Source organism: Cygnus olor, chromosome 1 (assembly GCF_009769625.2).
Source record: "Cygnus olor isolate bCygOlo1 chromosome 1, bCygOlo1.pri.v2, whole genome shotgun sequence".
NCBI lineage: Eukaryota > Metazoa > Chordata > Aves > Anseriformes > Anatidae > Cygnus > Cygnus olor.
The window spans coordinates 207757207-207765987 of record NC_049169.1 but is presented as its reverse complement, the minus strand read 5'-3'; the positions used below and the strand labels follow the sequence as shown (position 1 = coordinate 207765987).

Here is an 8781-nt window from a genome sequence, read left to right as displayed (position 1 = left end):
CGGTTCGCCCCCCCCTCCTCGGTCCCCGCCTGCCGCCGCCGCCCCCTCCCCCAGCGGCTGGCGGCTGCGGGCAGAGGCAGGAGGCGCCTCGGAGGCAGCGGGAGCCGGAGAAGCCGCAGGTGAGGGGGGGGGGAGACACGGAGGAGACCCCCCCCCGGGGCGGCTGCGGCGAGTCCGGGGGCGGGGGGGGCGAGATGGGGGAGGGGGGGGGGGGGCGAGGATGAGGGGGGGGGGAGCGACATGGCGGGGGGGGACACACACGCACAGGTAGGGCTGGGACCCGTGAGGGGAGGCGGGGGGGGATTGGGTCTGGGGGCTGCGGGGGGTTTGGGGGCAGAACGGGGTCGGCGGCAGCCGGGGACAGCACCCGAGGGTGCTTCGGGGGGGGGGGGGGTGAATTGGGAATTGGGGAGGGGGGAATTGGGGGGGTGTCCTGGTCACAGCCCTGGCCGCCCCCCCCCCCCCCCCCCAAGCCTTTGTGGCAGGGTTTGTTTGGAGCCCGGCGAGAGCAAACGGGTCCGCTGCCAAAATTTTGGCTGGGAGCCATGTTGTGTGCGAGGGGCCGGGGGGCACCCAAGGGGGGGCACCCAGAGGGGTGCTGAGGGCATCCAGGAGGGTGCTGAGGGCACCTAAGGGTGCTGGGGTTACCCGTGAGGGTGCTGGGGGACAACCCTGGTTTGCCCCAGCAAAACCCCGCCGGGGTGCTTGGACCTAGCGGGGTGTGCGAGGAGCCAGCTCCAAGCCAAGTTTCACCTCTTCCTCTCGTGCCAGGAGGGCGAGCGAGTTGCGGGGTTCCCGCCTCGGTTTATGGACGCGCCCAGCTCCGTTTGAACCCCACGTTTTGGTGCGGTGGGCTTCGGGGTGTCGACACGGGTGGGTTATTCGGGAAGGCAGCGGGATGCTCCCGCTTCGCACTGCGCCCGCTTCGAAACACCGAGAGGGGCTCGCGGAGCCGGGAGTGCTCCCGCCGCTGATGCTCGTCTCTAAACCCTCCGTTACCTGTAATATTCACAAGTCCTCGCACAGCTCGGTGCGCTGAGGTTGGGGGGCTCCCGTCCCGCTCCCCGTGACACCGCCGCGGGGGTGACGAGGTCGGGGGCATCGCCGCAGGACGTCCGTAGCCCGCAAGCAGCGAGACCGCAGGGCCGCGAGACGCGAGGCCGGGTCGGTTTTGTGCCCGTAAGAAATAGGTAGGAGATGGTGTTTGTTTTTGGGAAAGGTTTGGGGTGGTTTGGTTTTTTTTTTTTTTTTCTCCTTTGGGATCGTTGCTTTAACACTCGGTGGCTGGCGTTGCGGCGTGCAGGGCAGTTGAGTTGGGGGTTAATGATGCCAGGGAGGTGCTGAGCAGCGGTCTTTCGAGTCGAGCAGAGGAGCCTTGACATATGGAAATGAGAGAAATATCCCTCATCGAAAAAGGTGTTGTAATGTGTTGGATTTTATTTATTTATTTTTCAGTTTTTCTCTTTTTTTTTTTTTCTCCTTTCTGCTCCTCACGGTGACAAGCTCGCAGGTTATGCCTTGTGTTTCCATACACCGGATTTCATTCAGAAAGCATTCTTTTGGTGCTGAATTCTGTCAAATGTAGAAAAACGAGCAGGTCGAGTGGTTTTTTTTTTTTTCTTTCCTGGACAAAGGCATGTTGTACCAACCAGAGAGAAACCCCAGGCGATTCTATTTATGTTTTAATCAAAATATGATTTAAGATGCAGCGGTATGTTTATTCTCGCTGCTAAATAGCGATGGAGGAAGCTTTTTTTTCTTTTTTTTTTTTTTTTTTAACACGAACGAGGATGATAGAAACATCTTTAGGGAAACATTTTGCTGGACTTGATTGCACCAGCCGCATTATTTCGTGAAACGTTAACTGTGAAGTGGTTGTTGATTAGAACTCAAATCGAGTGGAGATGTCGAGTGATGTAAAGAAAAAGGAGCTAACACTAGGAGATCAAAAGCTTTATTTTTTTATTATTTCTTTCTGATTTTGAATTTTAACAATTCCTTGGATTGTCTGGACCTTTAAGGCTGAGTACATGAAAACAAACAAAACCACCACAACTATGTGCTGAATATTTATCCTTGCTAGGTGTACGCAGTCATTAAAAAGACCGATAGTAGTTGGCTGTGTATATTATACACAGATATAATATATATATTTTAGATAAAATGCATATTAAGGCTGATTTTGTTCTGGAAATTACAAATATCTACTTGCCTACTTTTACATTTCAATATATATATATTCTTTTTTAACGAAAGGGAACGTTAACATTTTTCCGAAAGAATCTCTCTCCGCCAAGCGATGTGGTTCTGTGGATGTCACGTTAATGACCACATGCTGGGTATTTCGGGTATTGTCGTGCTTCTCGGTCGTGTCTTTGCTTGATGAAAATCCGTGTCCCTTTTTAAGGATGCACTTTTTGGTGGGTTAAATGCATGAACTTCTCCTTTGGAACAAAGGGATGGGAGAAGCAAGACGTTTGCACTCTGTGGGTTTTTTTTTTGGGTCTGTTCAATAATAGGAAATATTGCTTAGGGTGGGAAACCTAAATAATACACCTCAAAATCCTGTGAGTGCCCGTGGGGTGCGCTCGTTTGGGAAGGACGTGGTGCTGAGGCCCTTTCTGATCTCAGATGGCAGTGAGCTATCCTCCAGGTGCAGCGGTCAGCCTGCATTGCAGTAGGCGAACTCGACAGTGGTTTTTAAAGTTTATCTTTGCGGTTAGGCTTTGGTGCCCCCCCAAAATCGGTAACCCACCACAGAGGTAACGGAGAAAACGAGAGAGGAAGGAAGGTGATGCTGCTCCCGGTGCTTCCAAATCGTTCCTCAGGCACGTGAAAATGCTTCGCAGAAGCATTTCTGTTGAAGGCCTCCTGTACCTCAACCGAAAGCATAATTAAAACTCTAATTCAATTGTGTCTAAACTTAATTATCTGATCTGTCTGGAGGAGCCCGGAAGCCTCCCTTTGGATGCCCGAGTGCTTGAACGCCCGCTGTCGGTACGGGCGGCGTGCGTTTAGCCCAGGTTAGCGCCTGCTTTTGGGACGCTGTGGGTGTGACAGTCATGGATTGGCCTCGACCATGGTCTGAGGAAGGGCTGGGGCACGTTTTGGGGTCACCCGGTCCCCTCTGCAGCTGAATTTGGCAGCACTGGCACGGACACGGCCCAGCTTTGTGTCAACCTGGCAGAGGACTCTCTGAGTCCTTTATGCCTCCCGTGGTAAGAAACCTTCCCGTTTCCGCCCCTAAACTCTCAGCTGATTTCCAGCCATCAGGCAGTCGGGAGCAGGAGCTGATGAGGTTGTCAAAAGGGAAATACAATTTTTATTTCTTCCTTTCTGAGCCCGCTCTTTCCTTCAGCCTGGGCTACGGTCTTCATTTGTCTTCCAGTCATGCCTTTTGGGCTTGATTGTATCCGCAGAGGCCCTGATTTCCTTTTCCGCAGCACAAGTGCTCTGTGTACTTTCTGTTTCCTCTGTAATTCATAAAAGTCTCTCCGTAAACTCTCTTTTCCGGGCTGTGGATTGCGGCAAGGGACTGCCTTTACTCGTGTCCTGTCCGCTGCCCCGCGGTACCCGGCCCGGGTGGCAGGAAACCCCTTCGGATGGTGGAGCCTCCTTTCCTCCCACTTCAGAGCCAGGCGCTGCAGAGGTGATCACCCCGTCACAAGGTGAGAGAAACACAACGTCGTGCCAGTCTCCTCCTCCAGATGCTGGTCTGACAAAGGGGCATGCGAAGGGACCCCTCAAAAACCAGCTTAGCCAGCGTGCTCAGGAGTGACCCCAGCGTTGCGTTCAGGAGCAAGAAAAGTGCAAACGACTGGTGCAAAAACCAACATAATTCTGGTGCCACGGTGCTGGCTTTCATTTACTCGAGGTGAGATTGTGCATCTGAGAAAAAGCTGGCTGGGAAGGAGAGGTTCTGGCCACGACGTGCCTTAGATGCATCGGTCTCATTTCCTAACGTACCGTCATCTTATCGATGAGGCTACGTTTTGCTGCTTGAAGGTCGTAATTCATCGTGTTCCGCCCCTAGAAGCCTTTGATCCAAAGTGATTTAATGAGAAAAGTTCTCCTGTTTTATGGCATTTTTCAGGCTTACGTGGACGGCGTTTTCTGCTGATTTCAAATGTTAGCCAATGAATCTCGCCTGATGTTGCTAGGTTGATGTATGCTGTCGTGGGTCTGTTCAATAAACAGATGAAGATTTTGTTTCAGTGAAAATAAATAATCCACCTAACCATTTTTTGCCCGTTGACAGTCTCTTAACTCCTCGAATTAAAAACTATTGGCTTAATCTGTCACTATTTAGAACTGGGAATAAATTTTCAGGAATTATTTCCATATGACTCTATTGCCTCTCACTAAAACAGATGCAGTTCTCCAGGGGCGTTTGAACAGCTTTACCTTCTTGGTTCTTCAATTAAACTGCATCATTCGGTTCCTGTTTTTGTTGAAAACGTAGCACTGAATTGATACCACTAAATCTGAGAGGAGAATGTCAGTGGCAGTGTTATGTTTATTTACACGAATACGCGCAAACCTGATTTCTTGAGGAAGTAAGGATTATGTGTTTGTGCTGCCTGCCTGCCCACCAGTAATTTTGCACTCCAGTTGGCAGCTTCATCCGAATCTCGACGGGCCGTCCAAGTAGAAAGCAAAATAGCTTCCTTTTTTATTTTATTTTTTTAAAGTTTTGAGAAAGTTGACTGTTGGGTAGAGGGCAAAGGATCAAATCCTCCGTATATTTTCGCTGGGGTCCTGGGCAGCTCTGTAACGTTTGGAGCCCTTTGTCAAACCAAGAGACAGGGGCTGTGGAAGGAAGTCTGGTAGAAGAGAAGTCCTGAGCACCTGGGGAGGAGCTGGAAATATTCTGTAGGTGGTGGTTAATGGTCTTCATGTAAAAATCAATAGGAAAAGCGTGCTTGTTAGTCTTGTTGATTTTTAGAAGAACATATATAGGGCATATATTTTGTGTTGCTGTGCGCTGATATATTGACACTTTGCTTCGTTGGGTGGATAATCTCGATCTGGAACCGTTGTTTCTTCACTTGTTGGTTTGAATCAATAGCAAAAGAAAAAGCTGGGAATTTTCAGGGATATTTTGCGAGTCAGGGCTGCTCTGCCATGGGTGTCTGAAGCAAGAATCCCAAACCCCTACCTACGATGCCAATCAGGGATCCTACTTTGGAGGTACACAGAGCGCTTGCAGATCCCCTGGAAGTTGTGGGAGCTCTGAGCGTGAAGCAACTTTGAAAACCAAACCTTTCCTTTCTTTTTTTTTTTTTGTGTGTCTTGGGCTCCAAACAGGAACATGAATACACAAATCTGAGTCATTTCCAGATAGATGCTTTCTTGTGTGTCTTCTCTCCTTCCTGTTGGAGCTCCGGGGGGAAGCGATGATGGCGACGATGATATTCATGGCATAATGCTTTATTTTTCAAAGAAGCGTACAGGGAACGAGGTTCTGCTGGGGATGACGGAGATCCATTGGTTTCCTCGCAGTGTGAGTGGGTCTTGAATCATTTTTAAGAAGTCCTGAGTATTGTTTAGTACGGATGTGCCAAAATCCCTGAGCACTGCGAAGGAATTTCAAGTGACTTTGTGCTTTCTGGGAGGAAAAATGCAGGCCTGATGATACTCTACAGCAAACCACGTAGAAGATTATTGCTGTAGGATTGGTAAGAGCTCAAGGAACGTGCCCCTCTCCTCTGCTGGAGATGCTGATTTGCACTTGGACGTTCTCTTTCCTTTCTTTCTCTCCTCGCCTTGAGTGAAACGGTCACCTGGAAAGCTGGCAGGTGGGAAAACGAAAAGGCAGAGCAGAAAAATGGGGTTTATTGTAGCTTTAATCTTCCCATTGAGAAAGTTACCATATGAATGTTGAAGTATGTTTGTAGACTGAAGTTTTTTGGCTTCATTGTCTTAGCAAGGGTTAGAGATTTGGGTGGATTATTGAAGGCAAGCTCAGAGTATTTTAGGAGAGAAGAAGGAAGGCAAGGGAAGAATAGATGCCGTCGTGCCTACTAGGCATGTCTAATTCTTTGATAAAATGGATGAAGACTGCAGACTGCAGCAAAAGTTAAAGCAGGCTATAACATCTTGGATTCTGCAGGTTTTTTCTGAGCTTCTAATTTTCCATTGAACTTAATCAAAAAGATCTGGCTCTTTTATGGCATCAGCCTGTTCTGATTGTCAGGAATTAAAGCGCAGCAGCTGAGCTTTAATGTTCTTCGGTGTTAGGTACACAACTCTCTTAAATACGATTGAAATACGGATGTTACCGTTTTTCTGTTGGAAATGCACAATGAGGACTAGTGAGAAATTTAGAGCAAAGTCTGCCTTTTCCTCTTTTCCTTTTGGTTCCTTATATTTGGATGTTTATGAAGCATAGAATCATGGAATCATGAAGGTTGGAAAAGACCTTCAAGATCATCTGGTCCAACCATCACCCTACGACAAGATGGACAACTTGGTTTGTAAGGGATGAGCGGATTTCCATGGTTAGTCCCAACCAGTTTCCGATAGTTTCTGGATCTCCAACAATTAATTCGGCTTCTGTTCTTTAGGTCATCCTGTCCAGTGCAAGATTTTGGACTTAACTGCGCCCTCCGTCTGGGTGTATGTATTTTACGTACGAGACAACTCGTGTTTCTATTTATGGAGAAGGCAGAGCTGGAAGTGATCCCTGACAAATGGCTACGTTAAACATCCCTAGCTGGGGGCTCGGCTTAACCCCTCTCTAGAGGTGCTGCTGCTAACTGGAGGAGGTCTCCAAGAACCTTTTGAGTTTGTCCTGCCCATTAGGTGGACAAGGAAGGTGGCTCAATACTGTTGCTGATTTTTCAACCAAGATGAGTGTGATGTCTACACGGACAGGAAGGCTCTGAGGGCTTGTCCCTGTTGAAAATATCCTGAATTAAGCTTGTGAGAATTTAAAGTGCAATTACTTTGGAATAAATGTTATTTATGAAACAAGTTATTTATTCTGTTTTACGGAATAAAATGTTTCCCATGTGAACATTTATTCTGTAGTCGTTCATTCTGCAAATTATTTTCTTTAGCTTCCTGTGTAGGCATGTTGTAACTTAATAAGGCGTTTAAAGGCTTTTGTGAAAACTGCAGCATATTCCACGCGTTTCCCAGGCCTGGCATTGTGCAGTATAGGCACAGAATATAATTTCCAGTTGGCCTGAGATTGTTTGGAGGAGACTTGTCCCATGCTTGCCGTGCCAGCGGAGAACAGGACCTGCTCAGTGCTCTCCTCCCCGTCGCCCTTGCGTGTTGTGCTGCAAGTGGCAGGTGAAACCAATGCAAGGGCATCCAATGCATTGGTTGGAGCCTAATTGATTTGCCCTCGATTCGTCTTATATTCACAGCAGGGAATTTTCAAAGTCTTAAAATGCACTGCTGTAAAGTGGAGAAATGGTTTCCTTTCCTTTACTGCAGCGTCCACGTCCCGCTGCTGAGCTTTGCTGTGTGGCTGAGTATTCTGCATAGGGACTGCTCTGATGGGGAAGCTCGATAAAATCCTTCATTCTGTAAGAATTGTTTCACTGTCTGTGTGTAACACAAAAATCTAAGCTGTAGAGAAGATCTTTGGTTTGGGTTGTCTTCTTCTGTTGACTTATGTTGTGGGCTCCAGAGATAAATCTGGTTGCATATCTGTGTTCATCTGAGTTGCAGCTTTTCTTTCTCAATTCCCAGAGGTTTAGCTAAATGTTTGATTTTATGTACATGACCGTTAGAGTTACCATCAAGAAATAATGTCTTCAATGGCTTTAGGCTTTGCAAATGGTGCTGGGGTGACGTACAGCGGATCAGTGCTACCTAGAGCTTTTGATGGCTCACGAACCAAAGCCCTCATTTCGGAAGCGAGTTAGCGTTACGAACAACTTCCGAAGAAAAGGTGTAAAACTTTAAGAGCTCTTGGTTGCTTTCGGATTGCCGTTTAGCAAAGTGTCCGGCATGAAGCATTTTGTTCTTCTTCTCTTCTACAAGACAGTGGAGGCGGTGAAGAAGGGCGATGCAAGCGATGAGCCCTTTCCTTTCTGATGCCAACTCCGTCCGGTGACCTGCAGCTGTGTATGCCGTAAGGCTACTTCTGTCTCAGCTTCTTGAAAGGTCTTTGCCGACCTCCCCGTGTAAGCCTCACAAGATCCTCGTGTGTAGACGTACTCCCTCTGTTTTCCCCATGGAAAATGGGAGCCTGGGATTTCTTGCTGACGTTGTACGGACGGGCTAGCTCAGGAGGTTAGACTAGCCTCCTAGAAACCACAGATCCTTAGGTTTTCCCTGACAGTGACTATATTTTGGGCTCCTGTCTGTCGTCTTGGTTTGAAGATGTCAAGTCATGAAGAACCCGCCACTTCTCTTGGTATATTTTCAGCGATTAAGTACTCTCTCTGATTAAAAAAACGAGGTCTAATTGAATTAGTTTCCAACTATTGCTCTCAGAAGTCTTTTTTTGGCTAAATTACAAGGTCCTTTGATACCCAGTAGCTTTTCCCTTTGGAGGGAACGCATAACTCCATAACCAAGTGGCCTTTCAGCTTTTATTTTGGGCAAGATGAATACGTGGGGCTCCCCGGGTCTCTCTGCGGTCCTTAAACGGTTGTTGCACCCTGCTCATTTTTCATTATTCCATGTAAATCGTGGGCTGCTTCTGCGATGTTCCCGTGAGGGGAGTCTTACCAGAGCAATCTGCAGAGGCAAGATTGCTTCTTTATGCCTGAAGTAATTTTCCAGATCAATAGTGGACCTCTGAACACCACCGGGCTCTTT

The 8781-nt window shown here is 48.0% G+C and overlaps 1 protein-coding gene across 3 annotated transcripts in view; it reads left to right on the top strand.

Annotated features, from left to right (window-relative positions):
- The window catches only part of FAM168A (family with sequence similarity 168 member A), a 175994-nt gene continuing 167213 nt past the window's right edge, over positions 1 to 8781 (top strand). For 2 of the 3 annotated variants that reach the window (XM_040544662.1, XM_040544658.1), the window contains exon 1: positions 1 to 119. The gene's annotated coding sequence lies outside the window, so the exon portion shown is untranslated. The remainder of the gene's footprint in view (positions 120 to 8781) is intronic. The other variant, XM_040544659.1, reaches the window with a different exon arrangement.